We start from the raw sequence: 20,023 nt of genomic DNA, 5'->3' as shown, positions 1-20,023 counted from the left end.
GGAACTGTGAATGAAAAAGATTCTATGAATCAGTTTCAATTAAAAAATTTTACTAAATAAGTCAATAAAAAGAAACAATTACTTAATGTATGTAAATGTGATATTGACAAAATAGTTAATCAAATGTAAGTTGATGAATCTAAGTTATCTTTCTTTCTTTATTTAAGCTGGGTAGAATACAACGTGGCTTCAAGGAATAGCAAACTCACGTCCGCAGAAAGAGGAACCCTTGTGACTCTCACTGTTACGTTACCTGACACCCCACGTTAGGCGCCAAATTGTAACGAAATATTTTGCCTACCACATATTATTACTACGTGGGTTGAAAATTGGGACAGGAGTTACTGGTGGAGATAGGGCAAGCAAAATAAACGAAACTTATGCGAACGGCACTCAGGGTTTATTTGGAGAGCTGAAGTCGTGGATAAGTGAAGGACCGCATTTTTCTAGGTAGACATCAACATATTCAAAAAGTAACTACCTGTAAAAGAGAAATTGTAATCCTGAAATAGATTAAGAAAAGCCCTATGTTATCAATTTTAAAAAATAAATATAATTAAGCAATACAGAGCTTTAAAAAATAGAAAGCGTCCAAAATGACCGCATCAGGTGCTTCTAGGTAGAGATTAACATATCTCAAAAAGTAATTACGCTAAGAACCTGGAAAAGAGAAATTATAATTCTCCAACAGATCTGGGAAAGTCCTAAATTATCAAGTTTCTAAAATAACTATAAATAAGTAAATACAGAGGGTCAAAAATAGAAAACGGTCAAAATGACCGCTCTGGTACTTCTAGTGTTAAAATCTTAATTCGTTCTTTTTCAGTTATACGATCCAGTGTGACTTTAAATCAACAATAACAATACTAATTTATTGAAAGGGCAAAGTTGTTATTGTAACATTCATAGCTATCTAAATGTATTATTTTATCTTTGGCGAAGATAATGTAAATGTAGCAATAACTCAAACACCATGGCATTTAGGTATAGAATACATTACATAAATAAGCAGTATTTCTTAAGGACTTCAAAAAACAAAAAATATACAGGGTGATCCATTTAACCCTTTATGACCTGGCGTTACATATATGTAACGTTTGTAGACCCGTACCAAATTCTCCTGTGCGACCTTAGCTAGGCTATTAGCACGTAGATGCTGTAATAGGTCAGTTCTCAAATCTAGTTCTGTCGTTAGAAGTAAGCTGTATGTAATAACTTTAAATATATTGTTTATTTTGTGTGATTTATTTTTGGTGCACATGACTAATTCGATAGAAACCGGAGTACGATTTAAGTAAGTATTATAAAACCCATTTCTTTTTTACTTATGCAACATTATATATGTATTTGTTCAGCTAATAGTTCTGTTTACAAGTTAGGATAGGTATTTTCCAAAACGAATGTTAACAGACTTACGCAGAACCGGTGTTTTGTTTGTATTACAAATATATATGTAACGCTAGGTTATTATGAAGCCAAAAAAAAAAGTTTACAGTCTAGATTGATGATTTTATTTTTACTTGTCGTTATATATGGTTAAAACGGATACGAGAAAGAAAATTATAGTTGTGAATTGACAATTTTGATCTCATTTTATGTGTTTTAATTTTAGGAAGAGTTAGAAATGGCATACATTGATCATGCACAGAAGATATTCAGAGAATCGCCGTAAAGTCATGTTTACACTTTAGACGAAGATTCTGCAAACGAGGATACTGTATGGACTGTGAATAAATTAATTATCAGGCTGGAAATTGAGAGCACAAGTTAAAGTTAAATTCCCACATTCAACAAGAATTTTTTACCTCTCTACTTTAGATAAAGCAACATGCAGTATATCTGATAAGAATGTAACCAGTAATCATAAGTGTCAGAGAACACTCACATCTATATTGCCAGATAAAACAAAACTCAAAGATAGTATAAAAATGAGCCTTGGATGGGAATTTTATAGATAATTACGCCATACATTTTCCGCCGCCAAATTAAAAAAAATATTGTGAAATGTCTTGTGTGGATATGTTCGGACAATTTATCGATAATGATACAATTAATCTACTTTAAATTGAATCATTTAAATATGCTTAAATATTGCTTATTATCGGATTGGGATTAGCTTTAAAAATGGTGGTCGAGCATATACAGATTGAACGAATTTAAAACGGAACACACAATTTAATATATGTCTGTTTGAACTGCATTTGAAATAGTGGACCAATATAAAACTTGGACAAAAATAAATCCATACCCGGTGATAGACATTGTATAAAATATCGTTCAACTATCTGTCTCCTTTAAAGGAAAGAGGAGCTTGCCTAATAGTCGGAGAGATAGAGCCGAAATTTTGAACTGATCAGTAATATGACATTTCTCTATTGGAATATATTCATTGTAACTGGGTTAAGACTTTGTCTTACAGGCGGACGCCCCTCGTGGTACAGGGGGTGGCTATACAGGGATGAAGTTGTAATTTTTTTCGGAAAAATTAACGATCGATAATATGGCTGAAAATTTGCCCAGAGTAAGATCTTGGTATAACTAGACGAAATCCCAAAGGGCGGACGCGAGGGTGGATACATAAGGGGTGGCGGACAGGGATGAAATTGCAATTTTTTGGGGAAAAATTAACGATAAGTAATATGTCCGCCATTTTCATGGCTCATTATTTAGCCCCTAAAAACTCTAAATCCAAAAGGGCGGACAGCTGGGTTGGTACAGAGAGCCATAAAACGGGGTCAAATGTACCACTTGCCTGCGCATTTTAGGTCTCGGTAACAATTTTCAAACTGATTTTATTATGATATTTTTATACCGATTAATTTGAAAATTTGTATGCTCACTTCTGTTACTATTCTGAAAAGCGTCAAGTAGAGTTTTCCTTAAAATTTTCGAAAAAAATTTCCGTAAATGAAAATTTTTGTAGTTTTTTGAGGTAAAACCTAATTTTTAGAATCTTTCGATTTGAAACCTTAGAAACTTTCATGTCACTTATATGGAACAGGATTGAAGAGAACAATTCCAAACAGAAAAGTAAACGATGTCAGATTTTCACTATTTAACCGGCAGTATAAGTTGCATGATGTGAACGAGCCTTTAAAAAAAAAACTAAAAAATTTCGATGCTTCAAACTTACCATCATGTCAAGATGAATTACACCAACATCTACTGCGAGCTCATTATATTTCAAATATTTGGACAAATGCTCATAAAAAAGTACCAACAGAATTGATTGTTGAAGAACATGGTTGGGAGCTTGAAGATGAAACATATAAATTCAAATTGTTTAGTGGACCTCAGATGCTAGAATCAGTTCGAGAAGTAGTGATTGAAAATGAAGCAGATAATGAATGTGATATTACTGAAAGTGAAAGTGACGAAGATGATGAATGTGATACCATCAATCAGAGTGAGAAAAATGACGAAATTTTTAAAGTTTTTCTAATTTTTTTTTCTTATCGGAAAAATCGTTTCAAAATTTTTGGAATAAAATCATGGTATAACTTACAGAAAATCGAAAGGATTCTATAAATTTGATTTTACCTCAAAAAATTACGAAAATTTTCATTTACGGAAATTTTTTTCGAAAATTTTAAGGAAAACTCTACTTGACGCTTTTCAGAATAGTAACAGAAGTGAGCATACAAATTTTCAAATCAATCGGTATAAAAATATCATAATAAAATCAGTTTGAAAATTGTTACCGAGACCTAAAATGCGCAGGCAAGTGGTACATTTGACCCCGTTTTATGGCTCTCTGTACCAACCCAGCTGTCCGCCCTTTTGGATTTAGAGTTTTTAGGGGCTAAATAATGAGCCATGAAAATGGCGGACATATTACTTATCGTTAATTTCTCCCCAAAAAATTGCAATTTCATCCCTGTCCGCCACCCCTTATGTATCCACTCTCGCGTCTTTCGCGTTTGGGATTTCGTCTAGTTATACCAAGATCTTACTCTGGGCAAATTTTCAGCCATATTATCGATCGTTAATTTTTCTGAAAAAAATTAAAACTTCATCCCTGTATAGCCACCCCCTGTACCACGAGGGGCGTCCGCCTGTAAGGCAAAGTCTTAACCCAGTTACAATGAATATATTCCAATAGAGAAATGTCATATTACTGATCAGTTCAAAATTTCGGCTCTATCTCTTGGACTATAAGGAAGCGATAAGTGGTTTGACAGCATAATAACTGCTTGTGTAGTCTAGTTTTCACAGTGATTCTAGTCAACCTATTTGGGTGGAGTTTTGACTTGTTCTTGAATGAATTCAGAATCCAGCAGCCCGCTGAAGTATTAGATGTTTATAATATAAATATTTGACAACCTTTTGTTGGCCAACCACCTAGAGCGGAGTTGAGCCGAAATACATTGATTTCGTATGTTCCGTTTTAAATTCGTTCAATCTGCATACTCTCTTGGCTATGTCTCTTTAATGCAGCTGTAAACAACTCTTGAATTTTGTACAGAAAACACCACAACATATCTCAGTCAGAGTTTCGCAGAACTATAGCACAGGCTTACCTACAAATGTACCAAAATCATCCTAAAGAAGGTGGAAGGCCGTCTATTTCAAGGTCCAGTATTTCTTTGAATAGAATTTCAGACGAACTTCGCTATTATGGCATAAACCATCTCCTAACTACCATTCCTGACAAGAAGTGGAGGCGTTTTGCTGGATAAGATTGTTCTTTCAGTGAGAACTATGTGCAACAAATATGATATTGGCATTTGTTTGGAATGTAACATAATATTTCATATAAACTCTCATAAAAGTTCACATGAGATCCTAGTGTTATATGTAATATCTTTTTTTTTTGTAGTAATTAATAAATAATTACGTTATTACTATAAAAATAATAATTTACGTTTAAAAGTTTAATAGATTTCCAAAAAGAAAACAGACGATGTGACAACAATGTAAATCTCACCATAATATCTACCGCATTACAAAACACATGTACACCAAAATCTATAAACAACTTGCAAGCCGTTTTCGAGATAAATGAGACTTAAAACTCACTCTTTATATAATTTTAATTATTATACTAGTATGTTGTAAAATTGTATGTAAACAAAATCTTTAAAGGTTAATTAATAGAGGTAATAAATACTAAAGCCACATACATCAATAATATAGGAAATTTTAACTTACTTGCTGAAATTACTGCAATTTGATACCATGTTTTTTCTCTTTGTATTTCCTCAGATTTATCAACAACCTTTGTTACTGTCATTTCTTTTTACTCCTAATAACTTCCCATATTGCTATACCTAAAAATTGGCTAGATAAACTCTGAATGAACCATTCGGTTGTTTGTGAATGATTATCATAATATTAGAGTATTAAGTAATAATTATTCAAGTTCAAAGTTTTTATATTATTATCAAATGTTTGCAGAAATTAATTTTCTTAAGGCTAGGGTTTTATATTTATGGTACGGTATAACGCTTACTACACATTAAATTTTACGTAGTCACTTTTAAAATCTTTCTTGACTCATATATTATTAACAACTCTATGAATACTACTAGTATGTACACCATAATTATTCACCTTTTTTACTAACTAAAATTGCCAATGTGCAAAATAGTTTAAATTGTTCGGCAGTGTGAACGTTTGGGTTTGAAAACCTAAATTTTCTTCGCTACATAGCATTTAAGCAAAACAACGCCGAGTCAGGACAATTTTTAAAATTAATTTTGCTTTTATTTTGGATAAACGTAACTGTGATAACAGTTAGGTTGTCGTGACCATGTCACCATGACGTCGTGATGACGCCATCTCTTTGTTTTTCAAATTTTTTTTTATATATTTTTCTGTTAAAATTAAATAGACAATGTAATTTTAAAAACAGCAATGCATATCACTATTGGCCTAGAGTGAGTAGTTTTTAAAATTGTTACGTCTAAGCCCTTGCTATGCTACATATCGACGATTCTAAAGGCGTTATACAATGTTCTTCATGAGTACTCTACAAGCCTGTCGAACAATTCGAATGTTCAAAGCGAGACTAAACCACCGAGAGAGACTTCGATGGGATTCCAGAATCTTGTAGTGGACAGTATACATAAGAGCGATTAAAATAAAGGGTTAGTCGATAATATAAGTTTGAACAATTAAGTAAATAAATATTATAAATTAATTGTGTTTGTAGTGTTAGTATTAGAAGACTGGAAATAAATTAAAATAAACATTAAATTGGTGTTATAAGCAAGATATTCAAATAAATTCAGTGAAAAATAGCTACAAGACTTAGTAATTTAAAAGTAACTGATTAACGACGTAAATTGGAAGATAAAAAATTAAATCCTGTTGGGAAAAGGCCTAAGATCGCCCTGAAACATGAAGCCTTTGATACAGAAACGCATGTTATGCGTATGCTGCTGTGATTTCTTCTGTTTCAAAAGTTTTTGGAGGTATCACATCAATGGAAAGTTTCTTGTGATATTTCAAAAGTTTCTACAGACATTGTTTCTTTAGAACATAAAGTTTATAAAGATATTTCTTCTCTGTAGAGCAAAATTTCTGCTAACAGTTCTTAGAAGAAACAGAAGTAATCCTCACGGCGGACTTACACACAGTGGGAAAGTATTTCCGTAAACGGAGGCTCCAACCAAACGCTACCAAACTAGAGGTTTCTAGTTTCCATCAAAATAACTTGCAGGAAGAACACTCAACATCCAATTTGAAAACACCACACTCGCCTACACTACAATTCTAAAGTACCTTGGGGTGACTCTTGACATACCCCTATATTTCAAGGAACATCTATCATAAGCACCGGAAAAACTTGAATCCAGAAACAACATCATCCAGAAGCTGTACGGCACAACATGGTGAGCACTTTGCGATCATCTGCCCTGGGCCTTGTCTTCTCAACCGCGGAATACTGCTCTTCAGCCTAACTTAACAGCCCACATATACATAAAGTAGATACCCAATTGAGCAAAACAATGAGAATGCTCGCTGGAATTATTAAATCCACCCCTATGCAATGGCTATCAGTACTGAGCCACATTTCACCACCCAAACTACGGCGCATACACTTCCTCACTAGTGAGTATAGAAAGATACTTAGTAACGAGATCCTGCCAATCCATTATGATATAGATGCTGCCAATGGTAATAGTCTACGCTCCAGACGACCGCTAATAAAAACAACAAACTGCTGTGGAAAATGAGTTCAACTTAATGACCACTGGGACTTGAGAATGGATGGAACAACAAAACTGCAGCTTACCCTGCATCACATAAAAACCACCAGGTTTTGACTTACTACGCAATACATGGACTATGTTGAATCCGGCAGATGCGATTACATGATGCACAAATTAGGTAAACGATCATCCCCACTCTGTGACTCCGGACAACCACAAACCATCTGTCACATCACAAAACAGTGTCCCACAAGATCCTATCAAGGCAGGTCAGAGGATTTCCTAATGGCGACTCCAGTGTTGATAGCCTATATAAATAAGTTAGATGTTCGTTTGTAAACATATTTATTATGTTTTATACAGAATATATGTAAATTTAAATGTAAATGTGTCAAGTGCCATATGATAAATAAAAAATTAAAAAATTACAACGCCGCTGGAATATCACTAGGTATAAGTACGTACTTCTTAATAACAAAGAAATCTTTACCAACTCATAGATAAAGTTTGCTAATGATAATAGTCGGTATTAACAGATACCCATGAAAATTATTGTTTTATAACAATGAACAAGCGTTAATTTACAACATCCCATAATCCGTTGATCTTTACAAAAATAATGTCAACAAAACGTACCAGAGAAAAGACATTAAAAAAATTTTTATAGAAGTCACATTAATAATCAATTAGGGATGGAACAACAGATTCCTCTATCGTCTTCTTCTTTAGGGGTCATCTCTAATAAACGTTGGCGATTACTTCTGCAAATTTATCTCTATTCTATCCTTTTTTTATTTTTTATTAAGGTTTTATGTAAGCAGGATCACGCGTTTCTTGTACTTTTCCTTTCATTATTAGTTAAAGGAAGTTATATCTCCCGTGTCTGAATATTCGTCAGATATTTTTCGTATAAGACAAGATGTTTTTCGTTTTAAAATACATGTACATAGTTTAAAATAGTCTACAAGAATTTTTAGAATGCTGCGAAATATCCACTTCTCAAAGTTTTCTAGGCGTCTTAACGAGCTAATGGTCACCTTTCAGTCTTACGTATCATATAGTAATAATACTGTGTGTATAGCATTTTATCATGCGATATCGTAGATCTAGATCAAGACCTCGGTTGGTGAAAAATTGTTTCATTTGCAGAAATGCGTTTCTGGTTTGTCTGTTGTTCTGAGCCTAAGATCTCGTGTATTCATCATCCTAGATATTTCAACTTGTTCAATTAGTTTGTCATTTACTAATAAGTTTATGGTTAGAGAATTATTTTTCGTCATTACTATTGTTTTTGTTTTCTTTGCATTAATTTTAAAGCCATGTTTTTCTTCCTCGTTTACTACTTTGTTTAGCATATTTTAAACTTCTTGTTTGCTTCCGGCAGTTAATACTATATCGTCGGCATAATATAATATATTATATGATGTTATGTACAATGCTTCCTTTGACTTTAATACCAGAGTTTATTCAGAGCTTGTGCAAACATCTCCTCTGAGCACAGGTTAAATAATAATGGCAAGAGCATATAATGGTCTCACCATCCCTCATCTCCATTATATATACAAGGAGATATACATATACTCACCAGTCTTCCGGGTTGAACCGCGCTGATTTCCATTGCGCCGAGCTTTCGACATCCTCTCTGATGTCTTCTTCAGCACTTCCGAGGTCTCAGTCTCCTGAGCCCCCAGACACTACTGCACTGATTACTATTCACTTCACTAGTAGTGAATAGTAGTGATATGTACCTCGGAAGGAAACACTATGTCCATTTTCATACAATAACAGGAGAGCAGTTTAAAATTTTTTTTCTCCAAAAAATGTTATTGCTGCAGCTATTTATTAAGATATTGAAACAATATATTCATAGAACATTCAATTTATTGTTATTTACATAATTCATTCCTTATAATTAAAAAACAATAAAAAAAAAATTTCTGTGTTTTTTAACCTTTTTAGTGGCCATAGTGTTGTAGACCTCTAATAAAGTTATTGTAGTGTAAGACTCATTTTGGGGTATTCAATAACAACTACAATACTATTTGACTTACAAAACTTATTTAACCCTACAATTCACCTGTACAAATACAAATAATACATCTATGTATTTAACCAAAATGGTATTTTACGTAAAAACGACTGCTTTAAGTTTTAATAAAAATCATGGCAAAATTAAGGAACAGATGGCAGTAATGCCAATAGGTCATTATACTTTTGTTGGGATATAGGTATTGGACTTTGTGATAACAGTTGGCAATGTAAGGTGTCGCCTTCAAAACTTAACAATGTCAATCTCCTGGTTTTCACAATGAAAATTACTTTTCAAAAACAGAGTTCCCATACTGTTTTGTTTTTCTTGCAGTTAAACACAATTTGACAGAAGAACTTGTTGTTTGTTAATCTCTCCTTTTCTATTAATCAAAGATGGATTTTGAGATGTTTTGACATTATACAAAGACAAAATTTTTTTTAAATCTTCTAGTTTCAGATTATGTACGTAGACATGGTGTTAAGTTTTTTTTCTCTTTCACTCTATCAGTGCATGGACAGTGTACGCCTCGATGTGGGTGTGATCTTTAAGTAGAAACTTGAATATTGATTCACCTATTTCATGTTAATGAGTGAATTGACAGCAGGTAATTGGTTATTTACTTGACCAATTACTTCCCGATATCCCCTATAATGCTTTCTATTTGTTTTGTTATCAATTAATTAAATCCAAGTATGTGATTCATTGCAAGTATTTGATTAAAATACTATTTTGAAGGTTGGACGTTTAAAATTATTGCTTTTTGTGATTGTTTGATATAAAAACCTGTCTTTAAAATGCATAAACTAGGTAAAAAAGGAAAATAGAAACAGTTGTTTTGTGATTGGTATAATAATTAAAATATTTGTATGAGTTTCGTTAATAAGAATTTCCATTCTGTTGTATACAATTTTGTTTTTATTAATTTTGTTACAGATATTTACCAGAGATTTACTTTGGCAGCTGTACATAGAAGTTTGTAGTTTGTTTTTGTTAGATATTTCGAATACTTATAGCTGTGTTTTCTTTAATTAGAAAAGTTGTTTATATTAGTAAAGTGTAACCATATCAAACAGTAATAACATTGGATTGTGAGTAGTTGCATGTACTTTGCTAGTATAGTTATATGGCAACTATTTTATTGGAATATTTGTATCATTATCATTGTTTACTGATTTTTATTTAAGAAACAGCAAATCCTGAAGATATTGTTAAAAATCGACCTGATATTTTACCGAAGCTCATACAAAGATTAAATAAACACTCTGAGTGATGATTTTTACTTGAGGCTACTTATTGAGTATCCAAAAGAAACACATAATAATGTGTACATTTTTATTCTGGCCGTACCAACCATAATATAATTTCTTCTATCGCACTGCCAGGAATGTCGGTATCTGCTCATTTCAGTAATACAGATCCGATTTCATTTCCACCACGAGTAGTTCATCATAACTTTTGTCTATATAAGACTCATCTTCTTCATCAAAACTCAAGGCGTCTCTAATATTATGCTCTTCATTTAAAACATTATTGCTTGGTGTATTATTTGATTTTGAAATAAAACTAGGCTTATAATATTAGTTGTAGAATATATAATAGTATTGCTATTTTAAGGTTGGTATCAAATCACTGCATTCTTTTTTTGTTTTAATAATTTTGAAAATATTTAACAAAAAAGGTATTTACCTGTAAATGCAGTAGATGAATTCGCAGAACTTTTCAGTAGTTCAAGAATCTTTCTCCCACATGAATTATGGTACATTATTCTAAATTTTAGTAACAAACAACTATAAACACACCATAAATGGCAAAGTACTATTATTAGACCACTAACAGTCTACCTCTCATCATGCAGATATGCAACACTATGTTCGGCAGTAATTCACATGCGTAGAGGAATAAAACAGTCCACATGGCGTTCTATCCCTCTAAGTGAAAATTGACTTGGTATTCTTTTAAAGTAAAGGTATTCTTTTAAAATCTTAATTAGCAAATAATTTCAGACCTAGTGCTCTATTCCTTTAAATAAAGTGATAAAAGTTAATTATTACCGAAAAAAAAAATGACAACATTGGAAAAATGGACAAAGCAAGTTAAATAGTGTTAAGAAATTAGTACGAATTATTTTTGAAAATTTTTATTTTGTTTATGCTAAGAAAAATCCACTTTTAACATTACAACAATAGAAAAATAGGTTAAGAAATGGTAAAAAGGGCATTAAGATTGGACAAATTCACAATGGGATGCAATACAATAGAGTGATGAATCCAGATTTGAAATGTATATTCGAGACAGCAGTGCGTTATTCGCAGTAAAATTTAAGCGTTTTATCACGACTATGTCAAAAACGAAGTCAATTTTCCTGCGCCTGTCATGATCTGGGGCAGCATGTAGTCTAAAAGTATGGAAAAGCTGCACTTTATTATTGAGATTGTAAATACAGACATATATTTAAGCCAAAAAAATGCACTTACACAGTGGTGTACACAAACTTAAATGTGGCTACTGTTTAAAAACTTACATTGGTCAAACAAGTAGAACTTTTAACAAATGTATAGCACAACATAAAATGGCTTTCAATAATAGAAAACAAATTTTATGTACGCACTTCACTTTCTAGACCATAATCGTTCTTTTAATGACGAATTTCTAATTCTTCACATCCAAAATAAAGGCCTTAAGCTGTCTTTATTAGAATCTATGGAAATTAACAAATTAAAAAATACAGACATAATTTTGAATGCCCAACTTGAGACAAATAGTTCTCTCCTCCTCAACATAATTCAGTTAAAAACTATAAAGTGTAAACACATACCAAAAATAGATCACTTTAAGGCACCATGCCGAAACAGCTAGCTGTAGCGATAAGATATTATAATAAATTTTGTGGAAGTTTTAAAAACAAAAGTTTTCTGTGTTGTATTCATTGTTATATAAAATGAATTTTCATCAAGTAGTAATGGCCGAATCCATCACTTATGTATAATATTTATGTCTGAATTGTCAATATAAATATGAGTCAGATAAAATTAAACTATAAAAAGAATTTTTTTATTACCGAATTTTTTATTACCAACTCTGAGTAAAAAGTAAACACTTTTATTTTTATTATGTAAGTTTTTTTTAAATGAACGTTGGGCGAACTACTGACATGGGAGGGTGTTCGTACAATTTGCTTATATTCAAAATTTGGCATTTCCACTTCTCTTAATTAAAAATACGAAAGGTTAAAAGACATTAACTAAGGAATAGTAGAATATTACTAATCTTTGAGCACCTATGGTTTAAAGAGAGATTTCTAACATTTAATTTAAAATAAATCCAAATTGGTGACCATCCTTATCACTAACACATACACCACTTCACTAAGAATAACCAAAAATTTTAAATTTTAAATTTTCTTCGTAATGGTTTCCCGCTTCCAATTCAAAACGTCCAAACCAATGTAAAATGTAGTTCTTATTAAAATTAATTATAGTTTAAGACAGTTTAAAATAATATTATGTAACTTAAACATGTCACAAAAAAACACTTTCTACGTCTCTTCTAATAATTCTAGTAAGAAAAATCTACAACAGGAAGATCTATATACGTGAATAAGTCAACTTACCTACTTCCAAAATTGGTTGTGCTGTCAAATAGTTAGGTAGTTAATTAATAAATAATAGATATTATAGAAATAGGTAGTACAGTTGATAATAATAGTGTATAGATGTAGTTATATAGGTACTTTATTGTGAACTGTAAATTTTATTATTTTATTTTATTTGTATGATGCTAAAACTCATTATGGTTATCAGGGTCGTACTCATTTATTTTAAATTAAACTAAAATTTATAAAGGAATTTACTACGTGTAGCTTCTGGTCTAAGACTGTGCGGGGCGAGCTTTACACTAAGTAGGATCGGCTCAATACAGAGGAAAAGAGAGATTTATTGTTTCAAAAATGAGTTCTAATCATATTTGACTTTGATTCTCAATCAAAATTAAAATTAAAATAAAGTATATTAATATCTGAAATTAATATTATTAATATTTTAAAAACAATATAACTACGTTAAAAAAATCCATACATTGTACCATTGGTACACTTACGAAGCATATTATACTCCTATTTGTATACAATTTTCTAATAGTATCCAGTTTCGTATCCATGCATCCAGTGGTTATGTTTTTCCAGTATTATCCAGCTCCTCATCCGGTGTTTTTTTATTTTTTTTTTTTTTTTTTTTCATTACGTATTTATCTAGTTATTTATTTTCTTTATTTATATTGTTTAATATATTTTTTTTATTATTAAAATGCTTTTTTTAGATTTTGTTTTATATATCTTACTATTGACTTTATCGGTCGCATGCCACGGGGATTCAATCAATTTATCTACAGTCAGTCATTAAATGTTTAAAATAATTAATTTGTTTGCATATAATCAAATTAAATATAAAGTATGATCTGGCGCACTTCTGACCAGTCATCATCTTTTTACTATACCTTTTTTGAACATTGTTTATAATATTTATCCTGCAAATGCATACATAACTGCTGAATATTTCAAAAGATGGTGATCTGTGGAGGAGAAAAACGCATGTTATTTTTTATATTTCAGCATTTCAGCACTTCAGCATTTTATGTACCCAGTGTCGTGCAGTGTTAGTAGTCTTCTTTTAAAGGGATACATACCGAAAATTGTATTTTTTGGGCATTTATTTATTTATTTATTATATAAATATTCAATTTTAATTTTTTTTTAAGTAACACTTAATTTTGAAATCACATGTTTACTAGGTCATTGAGAGAAATTTTTATTAAACTCTATATAACGATATATAAAGGTATTATTTGTGATAGCATTGTTGTTTCTAAGACTTAAATTAATATACTCATTTTTTTATGTATTTGGTTTATTAATAAATATAGCTTGTTTGTTATAATTTTGTATTGCTTTACATTTCTCTAACAATCTTCTGTTCTCTAGTACTACGAAGAAATATGTGATAACATGATGCTAAGCTAACACACGAGGTAAGTGTGATAAATAATATTTGTCTATTTTGGTTATTGTTATTTGTATTTTTTTATATAGGCATTTTGGTTTTAAGGTTTCTTTGATCCTCACAAAAAAAAATGGGTGTGGCAGTCCAGTGGGACTGCCGGTGGAAGTTACACTTCTATACACGCATTCGCCGTTACAAATTTATTTGGGAGTCAATCTGCACAATCATTACATATGTAATTCTACAGGTAAGACATAGCAGAAAGAGAACCATAATTAATAACAACTTACTAACAATGAAGGATTGAATCAATATTTTGATGAAAATGTATATTTTTATTTTCATATATGTATGAAAGGAGTTGAATGAAAAAATTTTTTACACATACTCTACAGTAAAATTCATTGTTTATTCTGTTATTAATATAATAATACAGTACAAATTAAACTGCAATATTCATAAGTATTTAAAAATGACAATAATATACATAAAAAAAATACACTACAATACAGTACAACATAATTCCATATATAATAATACAATACAAATTAAAATGCAATATCCATAAGTATTTAAAAATGACAATAATGTAATAATATTAATAAAAAAGTCCTCCCCGACTGGGAATCGAATCCCGGTCTCCCGCGTGACAGGCGGGGATACTGACTACTACACTACCGAGAACATAACACAAATGTATTTCAAAATTGACAGTTCTGGATCATACAGTGATTTATTGAGATTATTATTTTGAAATACAAAAGAATAATATAATTATTATAAACATTAAATAAATAATACAAAACATATCACATAAATAATAATATTAATAAATATTTTATTATATGTATAATATTATATGTATATATATATATATATATATATATATATATATATATATATATATATATATATATATATATCTTTATATAATATATATAAAGTTAAATATTATATACAAAAGGAACATTTTTATATTCGAGAGAGGAAGAGAGAGAAAATATATCTTCTGTCTCTCTCTTACTCATTATGTAATGGTTTTACAGATTCACTCCCATCCAAATTTCCAACGTAGAGCTCGCGTATAGAAGTATAAATTCAAAAACAAGTAGCACCCTCCTTTTTGAAAAATTTTTTTTTATAACTTGTTTTCAGTCTTTTTGCCAATTTTTTTTTATTACTAGTTTTCTATCTTTTTTGGTAAACGTCTGGTTTAGCTCTAGTAGCTATCATCTCCCTAATTTCTTTTCTTTTTCGTTTTTTTTTTGTTTCTGGGCAAATATGAATGACCTAAACAGCCACGCCCACATCTCCTCCAATTCTGAGCAACGCGTCCTCATTCATTTTGTGTGCCTCAAACATCATCAACGTTTGATAAGCTACATATATTCGCCCAGCGTGTTTACATGACCTTTATGTGCTACAAAGTCCAGAGAAGAGCACAGAAGCCAACAGTGCAAAATCCTAACAGAACAAAAGTATCAGCCTGGATCAAACTACAAATAACAACCAACAACAGGCCTCACAATCACATAAGAACAAACGGGCAGTCATACGCCTAAGCGCTGAACATAGCGCTGAACTAAGGTACGAACCCAGGGGATACCTGAAGATAAAATCCTGGAAGTCAACCGGTAGAAAAACAAGCACAAACTTGCTGGACGAACTAATACATAAATATGAAATGGATGTAACAATAATGGAAGCTTAACTAACTCACACCATTAACATTTAGTTTCCGGAATACAACATCTGCAGAACGAACCACAATGAAGATTCAAGAGCAACAGTGATCCTAGTGAGAATATAAATAAATTATACTTTCAATACCACAGACGCCAGCACTAAATATTAGGGAAGGGACAAAACAAGAACAAAAATCCAGATCCAGGTCAAAGTGAAATTAGGATCACTTTAGTATATGTGGGCCACAGATTCCTTAAACAAAGACGACCTGGATGCATAGCTTAACATAGAAAAACCGTCCATAATAAGAGAAGACTTAAAGGCTAGATCCCCTTATTGGGACTAAAAACAGAAACAAAAGAATATTAAATACTTATCTAGTGAAGAGTGAAGACACCATGGGCATTGTGCTCATCGAACCAACCCATTTTCCAAGAAATCCATTTACATAGATAGTAGTGGTTACAAATCTAGAACAAAAATCCAAAAGTTAAATTAAGGATCAGGAAACCACAGCCCCATACTCCTAGAAGTAGAAACATGGAGAGAAGGTAACATAAAAGCAAGGGAAAGAAAAAAAACAAGGTGGTCAAACGTCCCAAAAATCAACAATCCAAAAAAAATAAAGGAAAAAGTCCTACACCTCGAAAATATAAGAAAAGAAGCAATAAGGCACTAAGAAATAGCATTGTTTAAGAAGAATATGACATCAAATTTTTTTAATGATTTAGAAACATCAATCAAAAAATAAAGAAAATGATAAGGGAAAAGAACAGGCCAAAAAAGAGAGCTAGAAGAATACGAAACTAGGAAGACAAAAATAGTGCAAATAGACTTAATCGACCAGCAGGCACTAATAGAGGCTCGTAGGCACGTAGGAGTCAAAATTAACAAATCACGTAAAATGAATGAAGGAACAGGGCCAAAATATCAAGAAATGTGGAGGCTTCAAAGAAGTTAATAAACGACAGAAAACGCATTCCTCCACTACACGGAGAAAACGGAATCGTCTACTTGGTGGATAAGAAATCCGAGGTGATAAGAAAGACCCTCAAGAGAGAGTCTACATTGAATTATCACTAAGATAGAACAAGAAGAAATAATAAATCCTACATTACTCAGAGAAATAAGTAAACCAATCAGAAGTTCATCAGGAAAAGCACCTGGATAAGACGAAATCATTACCAGGGCTCTGAAGTATCTTTCATCGAAAGCAATTGTATGTTTAACAAATATACCAAACGAAATACTAAGATACAGGCTCTTCCCAAACCGATAGAACGAAGCTTATGTAATCATGATAATTTTTTCTAATAGTTTGCAAAGGGTACATAGAGATGGGCCGAAATATTTTTTAATTAATTAATATTTAAATGGGAATAAGCCACAATTAAAGGTTAAAATACATTTATTGACGTTTCAATTTCCACATCGGAAATCGTTCTCAAAATACAAACATTAGTAAATTAAACAAATTTTGTTTTTGTTACTTAGTGAAAAATTCTTCTAATAATTTAATTTTATATAATATAATAACACATTACCTTTTCTGGATGTTTTAATCTCTAAGAACGATACTGGATACGAAACTCAGGTGTATAGAAAACCACACCAACAGATATTTAAATTTCAAATCAAATCACAATATTAATATTAAAAAGGGAATCATTAAATCCTTATACGATAGAGCCAAAATTACTTGTTCTAACGAAAATTCGTTCTTGGAGGAGAAACATTTGTTAACAACTGTTTTATTAAAAAATGATTATCCTTTATCGTTTATAAATAAGGAATTTTCAACAATCGATCGAATAGAACAAAACAACTTAGAACGAGATCCTACAGCATATACAAGGAATAATACAAGGATAATAACAATACCATACATAAAAGGATTATCGGAAAAGCTTAAAAGGATAGGAAATAAATTCAACATTTCAACAACATTCAAAACAACAAACACGTTGAGATCTATTTTGTCCAAAACCAAACCTAACAATGAACAAGAAAGGACAAATAATTGCATTTATAAAATACCTTGTGAATGCGATCAGTTTTATTTAGGTGAAACATCAAGGCCATTAAATGTTAGAATAAGTGAACATCAATCCTATATTAAAAATAGAGAATTTGATAGATCTCAAATATGTAAACATGCATGGGATAATGAACATAGGGTTCAATGGAATGATTCAAATATAGTCCTAAAAGAAACTGATGGTAAAAAGAGAAAAATCAAAGAAGCGGCTCTAATTATGCTAAATGAGACCAATTGCGTCGCGAATTCCTCGGCAGAATGTAGTAGGATCTGGTTACCCATATTGAAAGAGGAAGTTATTAAAAGGAAAATACCAGTATTGGTAAGTCAGTAACATATAGAGAATACATCATTTATATTTTTTAAATAACAAACATATAAAATCGGAATTTGGTATTTATTGAAGGTAAACTAAATGCAAGATCAAATACTTACCATGTCGGGATAGTATTATGAGGTTTTTTTCCTGGTTTTTTCCTCATAATTTACTATGGAATCACTAACGGGAGAATTTTACTGTCATCATGGCATGTATTTGTCTTTTTAAAGACGAATTACATGTTATGATTTTTTCTGACGGATATTCTCACGTTAAAGTTGAATTCATGTAATCGAATGAACTATCTTATAAGTAAAGTCGTCCCAGGAACGCAACTCAACAATATTGGCAATATCATTTTAAAGTCGTCTACTTTAAAATGTATAATGTATGTCTGAATTGTCAATATAGATGAGTCAGATAAAATTAAATTATTAGAAGAATTTTTCACTAAGTAACAAAAACAAAATTTGTTTAATTTACTAATGTTTGTATTTTGAGAACGATTTCCGAAGTGGAAATTGAAACGTCAATAAATGTATTTTAACCTTTAATTGTGGCTTATTCCCATTTAAATATTAATTAATTTAAAATGCCACAAGAAAATAGCTTCAGAACAATATTTTTTAATATCATATAATTTTTTCAGTTGATAAATATGGTTAAATCTGATGATAGGACTATTTATTTAAATATAATTAAGAAATTAGTGGCTAGTCTGCAGTTATAATCACAATTCTTTTTACTATAAATTTTAATAAGTTTTGTACAAAATTTATACAAAACTAAACCAACTGCTTAAATTGCTATTTTCTTCCAGACAAAGAAAAGTAGGTCGCCATCGCAGCAGAATGAATAGAGCAAATCCACATCTTTTACGGTTGCTGTCGGAAAATGCAAATGTTTGTCCGGAAAATTGCATGAGCCCAATTTTCAATTAACTTGTCAGATTTATTGGGAGCTTTGCGATTAAAGCCGATTAAGATCACATGAATAAGTTGTATAGCTGATGGCGCTTACTTTATATTCAATTAAATTATATATTTATCCATGGTAGCCTTTGTGGATGCTAGAGACGTCAATTATAAAGTAGTCAATTGTAACTGAAACACTTTAATTCTGGAGTAAACAAATTAATAAATAAATTTATTTTTAACATGCCTATCGCCCATAAATCCTGGAGCATAATTTTTTTTTCGTATTCTAAGCATATTGCAATTAACTTGTATATTATTTAAAATCAGTAGGGCATATATACTGCAATATTAACTTTTTATATTTATTATGTTGTATGATCACTAATTATTACGATTTGAATTAAGTGAACGTAATTGTCCGGGAAGTGAGTATCCCCAGTTTATCAATAACAAAATTATTAATTTTATGTAAGAATCTTAAACAGGTTTTTGAAGATTCTAAAAGGTATATAAGGGAGAGCTCATGAAAAATCCTTGAAGACGTACCGTTGATCCCGCTTTGTTTTTTTAAACAATCATAAAAAGTGAGAAAATCATTTTTTGTCTATAAAACGTTTCATACATTTTAGAAAAAAAGGTTTAAATAAAAGTTGTAGATCTTAAACAGTTCTGTAATTTGCAAAATTCTAAATTAAAATACATAAGCAATTGATCAAGATAATTGCAAAAAACCCTTATTTTTGCAGTAATTTATAAATTTTATTAACTTTGATTTTTAAATAATGATATGTAAAATAACTAATTAATTTTATGGTAACTAATGAGTCATTAAAGTGTGCTAAATCCCAACTAGATCGACCAAATAGTTTGTAAGTTATTC

The 20,023-nt window shown here is 31.0% G+C and overlaps 1 protein-coding gene across 3 annotated transcripts in view; it reads right to left on the bottom strand.

Moving 5' to 3' along the window:
• The window catches only part of LOC140448129 (facilitated trehalose transporter Tret1-like), a 111,856-nt gene that overhangs the window by 24,318 nt on the left and 67,515 nt on the right, over window positions 1–20,023 (bottom strand). The window contains exons 1-2 of one of the 3 annotated variants that reach the window (XR_011951657.1): window positions 12,800–12,924; window positions 5,152–5,270 (exon numbers count right to left, since the gene is read on the bottom strand). The gene's annotated coding sequence lies outside the window, so the exon portion shown is untranslated. Of the gene's footprint in view, window positions 1–5,151; window positions 5,349–12,799; window positions 12,925–20,023 lie in introns of those variants that run through there. The other 2 variants (XR_011951658.1, XR_011951656.1) reach the window with 2 other exon arrangements.

This window comes from Diabrotica undecimpunctata, chromosome 8, assembly GCF_040954645.1.
Source record: "Diabrotica undecimpunctata isolate CICGRU chromosome 8, icDiaUnde3, whole genome shotgun sequence".
Classification (NCBI taxonomy): Eukaryota; Metazoa; Arthropoda; class Insecta; order Coleoptera; family Chrysomelidae; genus Diabrotica; species Diabrotica undecimpunctata.
The sequence above is the reverse complement of the archived record's forward strand: the minus strand, read 5'-3'. Positions and strand labels throughout refer to the sequence as shown.